This window comes from Triticum urartu, chromosome 6 (genome assembly GCF_003073215.2).
Source record: "Triticum urartu cultivar G1812 chromosome 6, Tu2.1, whole genome shotgun sequence".
Taxonomy (NCBI): domain Eukaryota; kingdom Viridiplantae; phylum Streptophyta; class Magnoliopsida; order Poales; family Poaceae; genus Triticum; species Triticum urartu.
In genome coordinates, this window is record NC_053027.1 from 231278936 (window position 1) to 231296545 (window position 17610).

The following is a 17610-nucleotide window of genomic DNA, read 5'->3' on the forward strand; positions in this document are numbered from 1 at the left end:
TGGTGTATTTCTGGCCTGTTATAGGTCTGGCTTCATTTGGGCCCATTTATAGGCCATCAATACTTTCGGCCCATAAACGACCATGAAGGATTTGGGTCATATTCGGCCATGTCTGACATTCGGCCTGTTAGAGGCCCACTATAGCTTTGGGCCACTTTCGGCCTGTTGTCATTTTCGGCCTGTTAACGCCAGACGTAAACCATGGGCCATATGTGGCCCAACGTCATATCGGGCCCATTAACGGCCCATATAAAAATGACAATAATCTAGCCTGACCGAAGTTCCGGCCTGTTAAAGGCCCGTGTATTAGGTCGGCGCATTTATGGCCCGTCCGAATTTCGGCCTGTTAAAGTCCAGTGGGTTATTTGGCATAATCAGGGCCCAATCTCACTTTCTGTCTATTAAAGGCCCATGTATTTTGCGGGTTCGAAATATTTAATCCTGTAAACGGCCTATTTTTACTGAGGGCCCAAATTATGTTTAGGCCTATTAAAGGCCCACTATGGGCACAGGCCTACCAGAAAAATATGAAAGCGTATGCTGATTTAGGCCTAGATATTTTTAGTAGGCTACATGCCAATTTCGGCCCGTAATCGTTTTTAGCCCAATTGGAATGGGCCCGACGAATGTTGGCATGTTGGGCTCCTACGAAGGTTTCGGCCGAATACATTACTAAGATAAACCTACACTATACAAAAATAGCGTCGTAATTACTGCAGCCTGAGGCAGCATCATAAATGTTGTATCACAACAAAATAAATTCCAACCATACAACAAAAGGCATGTTGGCATAAAGTTTATAGTCATTCCAGATAAAAGCACCATCAGATGTATAGAAGCACAGATCATTTGACCTGAGTGCTAATGTTTCAGGTTGTAGAATCTGATGGAGCAGCACGATCTCCACCTTTTTTCCGCCATTGCTCTTGAACAACGAAGCGAATGTCTAATAGTATGGTTTCAAAAACATTCATATCTTGATGACATTTCTCAACCACTATTCTTGTTTCTGAAACAACGTCCATTAGGGATTGGACTTGTGTCTGGAGCACAGATATATCACTCTGTCTAGCAGGAAGATTTTTTTCAGTAGGCGATTTGGACGAGGTTACCTTGACAACCAACCCAGAATTACGCAGGAAGGTGCTTTTTGCACTATTAGTGGAGAGATACTGACGCAATGCAGCAAGAGGTGACATTGAGCCTGTAGTAGCCTCGTCACCTTCAGGTGGTTGTGGCTGTTCAATCATTTGTTCCATAGCTTCCTGAAAGTTTGAACTTGTAGATTAGTGTACCAGATAAGTTACTAATGAGACAAAAACAAACAAAGTAGGTTAAACATTTATACATAACTTATTTTGGTGAACTACTGTAATACATTAGCATGTATTGTAGTGCCAACTACATAATAAAATCACTCTCGGAACATATGTCCATATAGCATGCCTACTGTATTGTCTATTTCCTCACATTCGTTGACATCTAAGGATAAAGAGACATGGTTTAAAGTAGGATGAACATAGTATGACATCATTCATATCATGGGCAAACATATATAAAACAAACAAGCTATTTTATCATTGTGTGCGCACGTGAACATAACAACTAGATTACAGATCAAGACCAAAAGAATATCCTTCATCTGTTTTAAACCATGTAAGGTGAAATGATACGTTAAGACAACTGTGAATAAAAGTGAACAGAGTAACTGACATTGGCTGCAAACCAAGTAGTTAAATGAACACATCATAGTACCAATCAGTTCAAGGCAGGAGGAGTAAGGACTTACAACAGCGGCTTGAACTGGTGTGCTCATGCCCTTCATCTTGCTGGTGTGGCAATCCTTGAAGATTTGCACTGCATTCGGTTCAGGTTCTTTTTGGTCCACACAGGATTTCCTCTGTATTTGGAACAAGTCAATATAGATACGATAATATGGCACACAAAAAAAGAAGTAGCAGCTATTTAAAAGAGCCTCGCAGTGTGCCATATAGCTACAAGATCTTGTGGTCTGTTGGAATTTCACTTTAGAACGGTTGGTTTTGTTCTTCAAATAGTTAGCCTATAAGAAGATACACTTGTAAGGCACATACATAAATATAAGTTCAATATGTGGTCTGATCAAATACATATAGCCTACCTGATACTTTGGATCAGACCAGTGTTTAACGAGGGTTGTCCAGTGTTCATCTGTAATATATTCCACTAGAGATGTTTGGGCGATTTCATTGTTAGCCTTGCCTTCAAAGCGAGATTTTCTAAGGTGGTACCGATACTGTCACAGAGCAGACTGAAAAACATGAGTGCATGCTTGTCTAGTTGCATCATCTTTCGGATCCAACTTGAACCTCATCTGTTGAAAAAAGAATGTGAGTCTTATTAGGAGGAAGCTAGAAAGTATGGGACAGAGCAAGACAATATTACTAATTGCGATGAATAACATTACTTACGGATAAATGGTCAAGCAAGGTGTTAAACTGGGTATTGTCTTTCTCATTCCTGTACTGGATCCACGTTGGGAGGATACATGCATGACACCTAACGGCAACGGCTGCCTTTGATACTAACTTGGCTGACTCTGTAGCATCACGTGGCCTTTTTAAAACTGCCTCAAAATGGATCTCCATTCTTCCTCCTTTAGATTTTGTTAATCTAACAAGCATTATCCCTGATGTCTGTTTCCGCTTGTGCCGTGGTGGTAGTTCAACAACGAATATGGAAAGTGTTAGTGTACATCAAACTGTGAGAGCACATATAAAGGAGCATGCAACTGCAACTTGACTCGGTCAGGTACCGTCTTGGTGTTGATGCTCATGAGGTTCATCTGATCTTGCCAAGTCCTATTATGCCAGCAGTGCTTCGGAAGTAGTGTTACATGTGAAGGCAGCTTGGGAACTGGCCAGTTCCGGAGCAAACGAACGAGTAACTGGTTGAGATGCTGGTACAGTTGAAGCGGATGCTGCAGCTGGTGGAGCAGGTGATACTGTGTTTGTAGATTTAGCCAGTGGACTTGGACCTTCTACTGCACTATAAGTACCAGCAGAATCTCGACGGTAGAACCTTTTCCGTTTCACCCGACGAGTAACAGCACTCCCTACTATATTATTTTCCTTGCTCTTTTTTGACTTTGCCATGTCAAGTTGTACCCACAACACAAAAGAATAAAATAACTCTTCAGAACTCATTGATGCATGATACAGACAAGCAATACTTTGATGTAAGACAATCGTATGAGGATGGAATATGTAAGAAAAACAGGACGGCATGACATATTCACAGCTACGATGTGCAAACTAAGCAGAAGGATTTTCAAGAAAATAGAAGTAATGCAAGCTAGAAACCATATTAAAGATGCAACCAATATTACTCTGCCAAGTTAAAAGTGTCTTGTCATAAGTGGCAATTCGAAAAATTAGAAGCAGTACAATGTAGAAATTAATGCAAGATGCAACCACTATCAAACTGCCATGTTAAAAGCGTCCAATCATGAGTGACTGATGCGGGATACACAACAGCAGTACTTTGATGTGAGAACATGGTATGATAGATAGATGCAGTGTATTCTAGACACAGAAAGCCATGTCATATGCACATGTATAACGTATAAACTCAGCAGGTGCAATTTAATCAAAATAGAAGAAATACAGGCTAGACAACATATGCAACATGAAACCAACTATCACACTGTCAACTTAGAGCAAGCACCTGCGATGGTGGAGTACGGGAGATGAACTCATCATGTAGACTTGGGACTTCAACTTCATTAGCAGTAGTAGTGGCAAATCTAGAGAGTCTCTATTTGCGTCGGTGCGGAGGACCACCAACATCCCCTAACTTACTCTTTTCCTTCCTATTTTCTGATATTGCATTATGAAGTCCAAACCACAAGAAGATGAATAAAATTAACTCTGCATAACTGGTTGATGCATGATACAGACGAACACTACTTTGATGTAAGGCAAGCGCGGGATAGGAGGATGGAATATATACAAAAAAGACAGTGTTTCATATTCACACGTACGATAGGAGGATGGAATATGTATGTAACATCCCAAATTTTGCAATTTGGTATGTTATACACTAGATCATCATGCATATCATATTTTCATGCATTTTGGTTGATCCTAGAAATTTCACGCAACTCAAGGACCTTCGGAGAGAGTTGGAGATTTTGTTATTTTCATATTTGAGAGTCTTCTCGAATTTGAAAAGAGGATCATTTGATTTATTTATTTCATCTTCAATTATTTTTTCCGATATCAAAAAAAATATATACATGAGAGAGGGAATAATATGACTTTCCCAAATTGAGGAAAAATGAAGATTTAATAAATAGATCAAGTTTTGGTTTTGCCGGAGTTTTATTTGCATTTTATTTGGATAGGGAAAAATGCACGTTTTCAAAAATTGCATTTTAGGTCCGGAGTAAAGTTCATTTTGTTCGGCTCATTTTTAGGAGTCGGAGAAAATTTACTTTAGAATTTTTGGAGTTCGTTTTGATTTTCTTTTCTGTGTTTTTCTGCGCGCGAAACCGTTTTAAAAAAAAAAGAGACTCCCGCCAGGCCAGCCGGGCCAAGGCCTAGGCCGGCCACCGCCCCAGCCCCTGCGCGCTGCGCGCCAGCGCCAGGCAGGCGCAGCCCGCCGCCGCCGCCTCTTGCTAGCCGAGTCCGGCTAGGGTATTCCCCCTTTTTTTCCTTTGTTTCGTTTTCCTTTTCCTATTCCTAGTCTATTTCTTGTCCCCTACCCCAAGAAACCCCCTCCCCTCCCCAATATAAATACCCCAACACCCCCCCCCTCTAAACCCATCAAATCAAACCCCAAGCCCTCCACCGCACCCCACGCCGCGCCCTACACCGCCGCCGCGCCACCCCACACCCACGCCGCCGCCCTACGCCGACGCCGCCGGAGCCCTCGCCGAAGGTTGCCCCGCGTCTCCTTTCCTCGGATCGTTTTCTTCTAATCGTTCCGATTCTTTTCTTCTCTTCCGATTCGTTTTCTTTCCGGTTCTTCTCTAAACCGTTCCGGTTTTCTAGATCGGTTTTTCGTTCGGTTTTCTTCTCCGAAACCCTAGATCGGATTCATTTTCTTTTCCGATTTAGTTGCCTTTAGACCGTTCGCCGGACCGTTCGTCCTAACGAACGTGATCACCGGATTCTTCTAGGTTAACAAACGTCCGTTCATTTAACCGTTCTTCGTTTTTCTTCTCGTCGGAGTTATTCCGCGATCGCGATCTCAGATCTGATCTTCGTTCTAGTTTATCTTCTCGCTCGTTTATCGGAATCAGGTGATTCAAGCGCCTGGAGTTTCGTTTCGAAACCGCCGTTCCGTCTAATCAACTTAAACAAGTTTTTGCCCCGGTAAAATTTGACCTAGTTTCAACTTGCTAGAACCGAGCTGTTTTCTTCCGACGTTTGTTTTTCCTTTTCTTTGTTCGGTTCGTTCTTTCTTTGCAACCGGAGTTCTTAAGTTGAACTACCTGGTTCAATATCTTGTTCGAGTTTTACCTGTGCATTAGGTGAGTACTTATTGTATGCTTGTTGTTTGTCTACGATAGATTACCCGGATTGCGCCGCCTGTTACTTCGAAACCCTAGGTCTCGCGGATCATCAGCAAGGCAAGTAACACTTTGATCATACCTTTTTCTACAACCCATGTTTTATTGCATTAGATCAATCCTCACACATTGCATGATTAGGATCTAATTAAATTGTGGGATGGGAAGTAGATGAGGTAGTACCTATCACCTGTTTTATTATGAAACCTTTGGGAGTTACTTCTACGTTTGCTTATTATGCCATGCTTTGCTAGTAGACGTGGATTGGGTGAGTGATATCCATGACAGACGTGAGTTGATAATTTTAATGGTTTATCTAAGGTGGCAACTTAAACACACATCTGGGTGGATTGAGGCACCTGATGTCTATCAGGACTTGCCTGTTTTTTTTTTGGACCGCCACCCAGGCCCAAAGGGATCATAAGATAATTCATGATAGAAACTTCCGTGTGCAGCCACATGCTACTATGGGCTCTGGCGTAGTTGACTAAGTTGTGCGAGCTCTTACGGGGTGGACTAGCAGATGTAGGGGTTGTAGGTGGTACAGTCTACCCCACATGTAAGGTGCTAGCGCTTCTGAAAGACTATGTCTCGGTCATCCGTTTCTCAAACACCATGTAGTGCGAGAAAACAAACGGAGGCGATCGAGTCTTGTGGGGAAAAGTGCGCAAACCTCTGCAGAGTGTACAAACTAATCATGATTAGCCATGTCCCCGGTTATGGACAACTTGAGTATCTAGTACTTGAATATCATGTGAATCTCAACATGTTACTTCTAATTAATGTTGTTGGGTTTTAATTATTTTTAATTGGGATTGAGAATGCTGTCAACCATTCTCAATGTTTAACAACCACCATGATAGTTAAATAAATTTATTCCTTTGCATTAGGGAAAAACTGGCTTTACGCAAAACTGTAACCATAGAGCTATCCACCAGCCATATATGCATATAGTATAGCTGTTTCATTTCATTATTCTCTATGTGTTACTTTGCCAGCATATTCCATGTGCTGACCCGTTTTCGGGCTGCAACTTCTCATGTTGCAGACTTTTCAGACGACAAGTAAGGTGCTTTTAGGTCGTGGTTCTATACTCAGTGATGCCGTTGGAGTTGATGGACCCATTTATCTTCCAAGTCTTCCACTGTTATCGACACTAGATGGCCTTAAGCCATATTTATTGTAATAAGTTCTCTTTGAGACAACGATGTAATAAGTGTGTGATTGCCACTCTGCTATAAATCCTTCGATGTACTGTGTGGTGTCAGCATTACTGCTCCAGGGATGACACCCGAGCACAGTAGACTTGATCCATTCGGGTCGGGTCGCCACAATGTATGAAAAAACAGTAAGCGGAAGGCATTTCAACAAAATTAGAAGAAATGAAAGCTAGGCACCATATGAACATGCAACCAATATCACTCTATCAGGTAAAAAGTGTCTCGTCGTAAGTGCCATTTCAAGAAATTAGAAGCAGTACAAGCTAGAGGATAATGCAAGATGCAACCTACATCACAGTCCCAAGTTAAATGTGTCTTATGGGTAAGTGATCATTGTAGGTATGAGTTGTAAGCTACGCAGATGCAATTCAACATAATCAGAAGAAATACAAACTAGACATCATACGGAAAACGCAACCACGTATAACAGTTCCAAGTAAGAGCAAGCACCTGTGATGGTGGAGTAGGGGAGATGTGCTCATCATGTACACGTATGTTCTAGAAACAGGAACACGTGTCATATTCACAGGCATTATGTGTAAAGTAAGCAGATGCAATTCAAGTTAGAAGCAATACAAGCTAGACATCATATGCAACATGCAACCACATATAATAGTGTCAAGTTAGAGCAAGCACCTGTGATGGTGGAGTAGGGGAGATGTGCTCATCAGCTACACAGCTACGTTGACTGTCCAGCCTTGTGTTGTCTTGCGAATCTTATTGGGAGGATGGCGGAGTAGAATCTGTAGAGACCCCCTGTTTGAGTTGCTCTGAAGGACCACCATCATCCACTGCCGGACTAATTTCCTACAATTTTAGTGATTTTGCATTGTGAAGTCAAACCGATAAGAAAAAGGAATAAAATTCGCTCTTCAGAACTCATTCGTGCATGATACTGACAAACACTACTCGGATGAAAGGCAAACACATGATGCGAGACAAATTAGAAGCACTGCAAGCTAGACACCATATGAAAGATGCAACCAATATCACTCTGCCAAGTTCAAACCGTATGGCGTTTCAACAAATTAGAAGCAGTACATGCTAGAAATCATATGCAAGACACAACCAATATCACAGTGGCGACTTAAAGGTGCCTTATCATAAGATATAGTATGTACCAAAAACAGGAAAGTGTGTCATATTCACATGTATCATGTGTAATCTAAGCAAATGCAGTTTACACTAATTAAGAGCAATACGAGCTAGACACCATATGCAACATGCAACCAGATATCACACTGCCAAGTTAGAGCAAGCACCTTGGATGGTGGAGTAGGGGAGCGGAGACTTCGACCTTGTAATGCACTATCAGTAAAAGGAGAATCGGTACAGATGCTCCGTTTACGTTGCTACAGAGGACCACTATCATCGCCTTCCTTACTCTTTTCCTTCCTCTTTCTTGATTTTGCCTTGTCAAGTTAAACCCACAAGAAAAAGGAATAAAATTTGCTCTTCAGAACTCATTGATGCATGATACTCACGAACACTACTTTCATGTAAGACGAACACTACATATCACACTGCCAAGTAAGAGCAAGCACCTGCGATGGTGGTGTGGGGGAATTGCGGTGATCAACTAGAGAGCTACGTTGACTATCTTCATTTAGCCTTGATGTTTCATGAGAATCATGTGGGGAGGATGACACTGCACTCTTTAAACAAGTATGGCGTCTCACAGAACCCACCCGGGTGACTGTCTCATCATAAGTGATTGACGGGGGATACAAAAGAGCATTAGTTTGATGTACGAACATGGTTAATAGACATATGTAGTATGTATCAAAAACAGGAAGGCATGTCATTATCAAAGCTATAATGTGTAAAGTAAGCAGATGCAATTTAACCAAATTGGAAGCAATACAAGCTAGACACCATATGCAACATGCAACCACATTTGACAGCGCGAAGTTAAAGCAAGCACCTGGGATGGTTGTGTGTGGCAATTGAGATCATCAACTGCAGAGCTAAGTTTATTGTCTCCAACTGCTGACACTTCACCCGTTAGAGCGCTGGAACTCTTAGTGCTTATCTTCGAATTACACTGGATCGACTTCTATCTTTTCTTTTCTGCATTCATCAACACTGCGTCAGAGTCTAAAATACCCATGCATAAAAAAACAATAGTGTGAGTATGGGTGAAGTGTGTGCACAATTAGTACAGTGTAAAGGTAGCAGATAGCAGGTCGGTGAGAAATAAATGACGGGAGACATATGATAGCTCTACAACATGCTTGGCACACTAAATTACTACAGGATTCTATGAAAATAACAGTCGACTGAAAGCAAATGGGTTAGTCCATTTTTTCTGCACCGTCCGATGTACAAAGAACGGGCAGATCACCTTCATCTACCTCTAGTGAGTCAGTGTTGACGATCTTCCTCGAAACGCCAGCGACCACCGGCCCAGTATTCCTCCCCTGCCTGCGCCCTCCCCTCGACCTCACCGCACCGCCGTTCTTGGCACCGCCCCCACGGCCATCCATTCAAGCCCCGCCGACCTCCAGATCGGGCGCAAGCAGCTCCTGTGCCCCACACCCCTATGATAGACACCGATGCGCCGCTTCCCCGGGGAACAGGCGGACTAGGTGCTCCGCGCGCCTAAGCGGGTGCTGCTTCTTTTAATTGCGGTTCGACTGGCCCTGAATTGAAATCCAGGCGGGCTACTGACCTCTAGCAAAGGTGAAATAGTAAAAGGGAGGAAACCTTGTGCATTTAGTGTCACGAAGAAGATGCAGTAAGAAGCGCTCAACTAGTTTCTTTCGTGGGATGAATACGGTGTGAGCGGAGACGTAAGATTTGCACGAATAAGGGAAGAGGAGTACCTCTTTATGCTGGCAGTCCTGTGTCCTCCTTCTGTTTTTTCGACGATCTTCTTGTTGTTCGTCGGAAACCAGAAGTTGTGGAGGACGGTGCAGCCTTGGACGAACCCATGGCCAAGTTGTTGAGTGTGGTGCGGTGGCCGTCTGTCGGCGGCGGGGAAGCAGATCCGAGGCGGTGAACGACGGTGTAGCGGGAACAGCTCCGGTGCGGTGGACGGTTGCGACAGTGGAGTCGCAGCAATGAGGCGCAGGATGGCGTGGTCGGAGTGTTCTGGTACGGCGCACGTTGGTGTTGGCGTCGTGGAGGCAGCTCTGCCTCGGCTTCAGCTGCTAAGTCCTTGAGGGCGTTGCGGTTGCGGTTGCGTTGGACGACGACGTCGGGGTACCGGCTCCGACGTGATGGAGGAGGGCGGCGGTGGATTGGCCGCTATGGGGTGAAGGACGGAGGAGGCTGGGGTTTCGCGGCTGGTGGAGAGGGCGTTTTCGCGCCCATGGAGTATGAATGGGGAAACGGACGGAGGCGGGGAACTAAGGGGGAACAATGTTTCGGTTTGAGACGCACTTGTTTGAAATTTGGGGAAAGTTACAAACTTTCCCCCCATCTAAAATTCCGGACATATTGTGGGTTGGGGGTAGGACAGTCATGTCAGGTGTCCCAAATGTGGGCGGGATAGATTTCGGCCGAGCGCATGGGTAGGCGCCCACGGTGTATGAATGCTTCTCTGGCGTCTTGGTGAAGTTACAAACCTACCCCGGTTTAGACCTTTGGACATCGGGCCGATAGGCTACACGGGCCAGAGTCAGGACAGTAATTTCCTACCACCAAAACATTAGTCTCGCGCGGTTTCGGGTGACCAGAGGCCTATTTGGCGCTTCGTTCAATATTTGGGAGCAGAAGCATTCTAAGGCCTCCTTTGGTTTGTAGGATTTTTGTAGGAATTCTATAAGATAGGATTTGCAAAGGAAACATTCCTTTGAAGCCCTTTGGTTTGTAGGAATGGATTCCTATTCCTATGTAGGATAGGAATCAATCCTTCATGTTTTGGAGGAAAAAAACATTAGCCTAGACTCAATGGAAAAAATCCTATCCTATGCACCAAATGGCATCTCTTTCTCTATAGGAATTGACATGCATGTCATCTCACTTCCTATGATTTTCCTATTCCTATAAAATTCCTATCCTATGAACCAAAGAAGGCCTTAACGTTTTTGGTTCTCTTGAATTGAAATTTCAGGATTTGTCAAACTTCACAAATCTTTACTCTTGAAAATCCTAAAGCTACGATTATTTTGGAATGGAGGGGGTACATTTTAATATACATTGTACATGAGTATATATTAAAAAATGTGCAACTTACATCAGTTCATCCATGGTTTCAGATATAATCTCCTTGGTTGCAAAAAAAAAGTTAGATATGCGTATGAATATATATAGCATGTTCAAACTCACAATAAAGATTGATGCCCCATTTTACATCTGATTTATAAATGTCATTATCTCGGGTTCAAATAGATGAATGCACTTCCTATGAATTCGAATCTTCAAAACCCCCTTTATGTTGAATTCGACATGTATTATATTTCGTAGCTCGCAATTTGGAATGTATCCATGCAAGTGACAAATGTATAAAGTGCTTCACACTTACAACATGGAGTGTACTAATTAATGTTTATATATGAATTGCAAAAGAATCCATTGCATGTATTTCAATCCGCTCTCACTCTATGGATCGATAATATGAAATAAACACATGCACATGCTAGAATTCAATTGCAGTTGAAGAAAGAGCCTACTCCTGGTACTGTATATTAGTGATAGGGGTGTGTACAAAGTACACGTGAATACCAGGCATTGTGCGTGTGTGTATACTATCGACGAACTAGCCCCCAAGCTTGTATAACATACTAAGGGCCTAGGGTTACAAATCATATATAGTCGGCTTATCACCAGTGGGGATAGAGTCCTCCGCGACTCTGGTAGCTTCGTGTTGTACGCCGAGTCCTCCACATGGGTCTTCGTATAACACGTCTCGGTCCAACCTATATGTGGCGCGGGATGGAACCAACCCATGAGTCTTCATGTTGACCCACCGCAACTAGAAATGATGTGCCCCCCACACCACACACGCAATCGGCCACTAAGAAAATAAGCATATACAATAGTACAATGGTATCTAGCTCACGATACGTCTCCATATTTTGTTGATGACACTGACGGACTTTGCATTTGATGCGTGCTCCGTATTTTGTTGACGACACTTACGGTCATAGTATTTGAAGCGAAAGCACGATATGGTCACTGGACTTCAGAATAAGCTCATCATGGTCACCACATACATTTTGTCGTGCTAACCAACATGTGGTTGGATGGTTAGAGGACAGTGGTTTCTCGAGCCCACCAAGGTTAAAGTCCTGGTGCTCGCATTTATCTTGTGTTAATTTCAGTATTTTCCAGCGACATACGTTCAGTGGGAGGAGACGTTCCACTCGACTACGAGGCACCTATGGTGACTTCGTAAAATCTCAAGATCATATATGCTGGCCCACTCTCTCGATGGTGCTCATAGGGGTAGGGTTCGCGTGTGTGCGCTTATAGCAGTGAGTGCTTGCGCGTATATATGAGCCCTTGCGTCTGTACCATGTTAAACAAATACATATCATGATTATACGGTCACTAGCTCACCCGTACAACTCCGTATTTTGTTGATGACACAATCAATTGACCAGTCAAACATTCCACGCGGTGCAACTAGTGTTGCACCATCGGGGCGCGTAACCGTGGGGCCCACCTGTCAGCCCGTATATGAAAGAAAGAAATGGTAGTTTGAGTCTGTACTGTGTTAATAAAATAGGAGTACATTTTAGGGTCATCATACGGTCACTGGCTCACCATACAGCTCCGTAATTTGTTGATAACACGATCAATTGACCAGTCAAACGGTCCACATTCAGCAGCGCACATTACCATAGGGCCCACCCATCAGCGTGTATATGAAGGACAGAAATGGTAATAAATTAGTGGTCGGTGGGTATTCGAAGTCATGAGACCTCTGGTTGGCAGTCACCGGCGGTTGGGGGGCGTTCATTGGGCGGTGGGGTGGGGATCCCCGGAGAAAAAGTTCGGCGGGGGGGGCTAGAGGGATGGCCGGTGCGGCGGCGGACCGGCGGTGGGGAGTGGTTTCAGGGAGGGCGGGCTAGTGGTGGCTGGCGGCTCAGGGGGGGTGGAGTTTGATGATAAACTGGAGGCCCTTGATTTCGTATCCAACGGCTGGAAAATCAAATGACCAGAGATGAAAAAGTCAGTCGACTTACGTGTAGCCTCACCCCGCACGTACACATGCACGCACGCAAGACACGCACGCATGTAGGCGTGCAACACTGGCACGTACACACGCACGCATGCTGGCGTGCAACACTGACACGTACACATGCACTCACGAACACACGCACATACGCACCCATGCATGCAACACTGAAACGTACCCTTGCACGCACGCAACACTCGCACGCCTGCATGCACACAGCACACGACGCAAGACACACGTTCAACCTATACGTGCATGCACCCTTTGTTAAGGACATGGATTGTTACGGGTATTAATCAATCTTATCTGTGATAAGCAGAACATTGATGTTTGCAGCGGTCTTTATGAATCACAATGTATCGAACGGGCTATCAACATAGTAGGCTTATCTACATGAAAAAGATGACATCACACTCAATGAACAATCATCGGTTTATGAAATGCCCGCTTCTGACCGCCCTGGCCCACCAAAGGTTCCTCTGCTATGCGCTGCCTGCGTTGGGTCACTAACATGCATGCCATGCACCCAAAGAGCCCACATGTCAGTGGAAGAACGGCGCGGTGTCCTAGGTCAGAGTCGAGGGCGCCACTCACGGCACGCCCGGCTGAACACGCCTCCGTGCCGCATTCAAACGCCTCCATGAAACCCACCCGTGTGGAAGCCAAGAAACCCACTCTGGACACACGTCCGTTCATGACCGGGCCGCTCCCCTATCTCCTCCACCATTTTGTCCACTCTTACAATGGCTTACGAAGAGTAGTTATTCCGCATCCAAGCCAGCTGGGTAGCCCGCCGGATACGAGCTATGCAGCTCGCTGATCCACATCCCTCCCCTCACACGACGGAGCCAGTTGCCGCCCCAAGCCGGCGCGCGGTTCAGCAACTCGCCGCTCCAGGCCAGCTCAACGAGGAGCGGCGCACGGGCGTCGTTGCTTCCGTCCACGCCGCCGCCTCGTACCGCGTCTCCCGTTTCTGTGGCCGAGACTCCCATGCCGGCGGCCGCACCATGCAAGCAGCGACAGTAGCCGGGTGCACGGAGAGCGACGAGTCGGTGGCCAGCGCCTCCACGTCCGCCGCCATCATCGAGGAGAAGTAGAACACGGGAGGCCGCCGCCGCTTGGGTCCCATGAAGGCCACCGCGGAGGCGACACCGGCGTACACAGCAGGTGTCTTGCCGGATCCATTTTTTGTGAGGACCTTCGTCGACCCTGCAGGGGATCCACGGAAGAGGGGAATGTTAGGATGAACTCGAGCCAGTGCCGGCCATGGCGAAGTAGTGGACGGTGATGAACTCAAACCGGCGCCGGCCACCATCATCTTCGGCACCAGCCAATGATATCAGTTGGGCAATGGGGAAGCGAGCCATCCTTTGCGCTGAAGCATATACCTCCGGGGCTCCCGGCAATCCGGTGATCGTGCTGCCGGACATGAGCAACACAAATCGATCGGCGGGCGACCATTTACGCCAGGTATTATATACCTGTGCTATCCAGAACTAGCACCGCGTAGTTCATTTGAATGTAATGAAATCCGTCATGTTTGTATGAAAATCCGGTATTTTATATGATTTCCATCGTTGTTTATATGAAAGATCAGTTTGTCTACGTGTTTGCGTGAATTTCGTCTGGTTGGTTGAGTTGCTGTCATAATGTGTGCAGCTACGTTTGGATGGCGTAATTTGCGGGTCGCCGGTCGGTCTGCGGGTGGCTCGGGCGGCGTTGTGGGATAAAAAAACACAGCTCATGCGAGCTCGTCTCCAACGTGCGCGCTGGAGGATGCATGATAGCATGAGCACCCGAGCCATTCCTCGTTCATCGGTGGCAAAGGCACCGATGGACAAAATGGTCGCCAATATTTTGGCTACCCCAGGCAAGATCCAAATAGCCCCTCCCAATAGATTCAAAACCCTCGTTCGCCATGGAATTTTGCCATGTGTTGTTTTCATGGACTAGCAAGATGCCCGTGCATTGCACGGAACATCAAGATGCATTTTTTTACAAACTCCCGCATGCATGCAAGGGATAATTAATGTCCTCCTTTGCTAGTACCACAAGGCAAACACCATTAATATTGCATCGATTAGTGTTAGTGGCTGTATATCTGCAAATTGTAATTTTGACAGTGGCCCCTTGTATATAAAAATGGAGGGAGAAAGATGAGAGATAAGGTGAGGAGGAGTGGGGCGTGGTGGTGACTGGTGGTCGGACTGGGCGGAGGCATGGGGATGGATAGCGCATTATGTCTAGGTTTGTATCTCCCTCTCTCACACACACACGTAGGTGGGGGACGTGCACGAAGAGAAGAGGTGCATGCACAGCGCACGTACTCCCGTCTCTTTCCCAACCACACCCGCGCGGGTACACGGTGGAGCTCATTTCTGTACGAAAAAGGCAGCCCACATGGTAATTTGGCACGTGTACTGGTTGTCCACTTGGTGGAGGGAGGATCGTCTACCATGGGTGAACAAACAAATTGCGACTTGACGCGTTATGTTAAATTAAAAAAAGAGGCAAACCATGTGGGGCCTACCTTAGAGGCAAGGCTCTATACACTGGAGTACTTTTGATGTGTCCCGTCAACTCGCACAACAAGGAGAAGCTTGCTTAGTACGCCGTCTCCCCCGCCCACGGGCGCGGTGGCTCGCAGGATGAGGTGAAGCTTGCTTACTACGCCTTACGCCCGCTCCCTCGCCCACGCGTGCGGTGGCTCGCAGCACGAGGAGAAAATTTTACTACTCCCTCCGTTTACTCCTCGTCCCTACTATGTACTTTGGTTAGTACTCCCTCCATTTACTTATACAAGGCCACTATGAAAAAATACATTTTGCATCTATACAAGGCCACAAATAGTAATCGAGACAAAAGTTACTACTCCCTCCTTTCTAGTTTATGGCTCAATTTCAAAATCTCTCCAACCAAGGTAGACGGTGAGTGGTCGAATTAATTTCGTATTTTTCACAAGTAATTAGTACACTCGTTTTTCTCAAGAAGTTATGTTTACCGAGGCATTAATTAGAACGAATGCATGAATGACCACTAAATCTCCATGAACTTGTACATGCATTGGTTAGTTTCCTCTTGACACTGCTTGCGTCGGGTGATCTAACGCACCTCGAAATCCAACATGCAATGGTACTACTACTAGTATAGTAGAATTGAGACATATCAAACGGAAAAACGAATGTTTTTTAGATGAGCCCTATAAACCCTAGTGGGTACGTACTCCGTAAAAACAGATTTTTTCCAAAACTAAGTCGCTCCCTTTCATGAATTCTATAGTATACTCCTCCATCGGCGCTCCCTTTCATGAATTCTGTACTTCCTGTCGCTGACATGTGGGACATATAGCAACCGGGTCAACGTGTCAAGCACCAAATAACAGTGTAGAACAGCAGGGGGACGCACCCCACTCGTACCGGCCCAGTAGTAGTAATGAGCAATGAGACGTCAAATCACAATGCCGCACTTTCCCAGACGGACGAAGCAACCATTATTTCACACTTCGGTTCGCCACCATCTCAAACCACGTACTAATATTGCTTCTGCCTCAAGAGGGACACGCGCATCGCCTTGGTACATCATGACACGAGGGACCGCATGACAGGCCATGCTCCCCCGCCGATCGCTCGGTAAAATCACCTCATTTTTACTATACTTCTTGCGTATCGGTTTACTGCATGGCATGCATGTCATTCTAGGTTGAGAATTTAACTGGCTATATATGTGATGAACAGTACTCTAGCCTTTTAAAAATGTATACTTTTGTACAGTAGTACTATCGATGGATTGCACCATGGAGCAAAAATTGAAATTAAAAAAAAGGTGGTACATATAGAGAGCGCTTGTCGCCAAATTATGCATATAGTACTATTAAAAAGGCTAGTCACAATAATGGTGTCCAGCACAACCCACCCCTCAAATAAAACTAAGAGGGTGCTTGGATACGTTTTAGTCCCATGACTAAAAGTAGTGGGACTAAAACATGCTAGCCTCACCCATGCTTGGATCCAAATACTAAAAAGGCTAAAGTCAAGTTAATGAGCATTTATTATCCTCCAAACCCTCCAATCCAGAACTCGCCTGTGTTAAAGGAGAGGAGTTAAATGAGTAGAGAGAGGACTAATCCAACTTTTTGTAGGGGTACCCCTGACTAAAAAAAATTAGTCTCAAGACTAGTTTTAGCCCCTCTTTAGTCAGAGGTGCTTGGAACTTTAGCCTCTTAAAGAGACTATTTTTAGTCGGACTAAAATAAGTCCCTTGGATCCAAGCACCCTCTAAGCATCCTGGAATTCTTTGACAAAACTAAGCACCCTGAAATTCTTTGACAACTAAACTGCTGGCTATATGATGTTGGGCATATATATTGTGCGTATATAATGTGGAGAAACGAGTGGTAGTACTATACCAACTAAAAGATGAAATGTAAGAAATACTAGTATGTACATACTGAAGAGTTAAAGTAACGAGAAGAAACATAACATAGTTCTGCTGGGGGCTCAGCACAACACACCCCTCAAATTAAATTAAGCACACCTGAAATTAAACTTTGCAACTATTCTGGTAGACACTGCATTAGAACCACCATGAGCAACGACACCGCCACCTTACTCGGAGTCCTCGTCCACGTCCTCGACTTCGTCCTTGTCCCTCTTCCTCTTGGCCGATACTTCTTTGCTTGAACCGCACACTTGGCTGTTGCTCTTCATCCA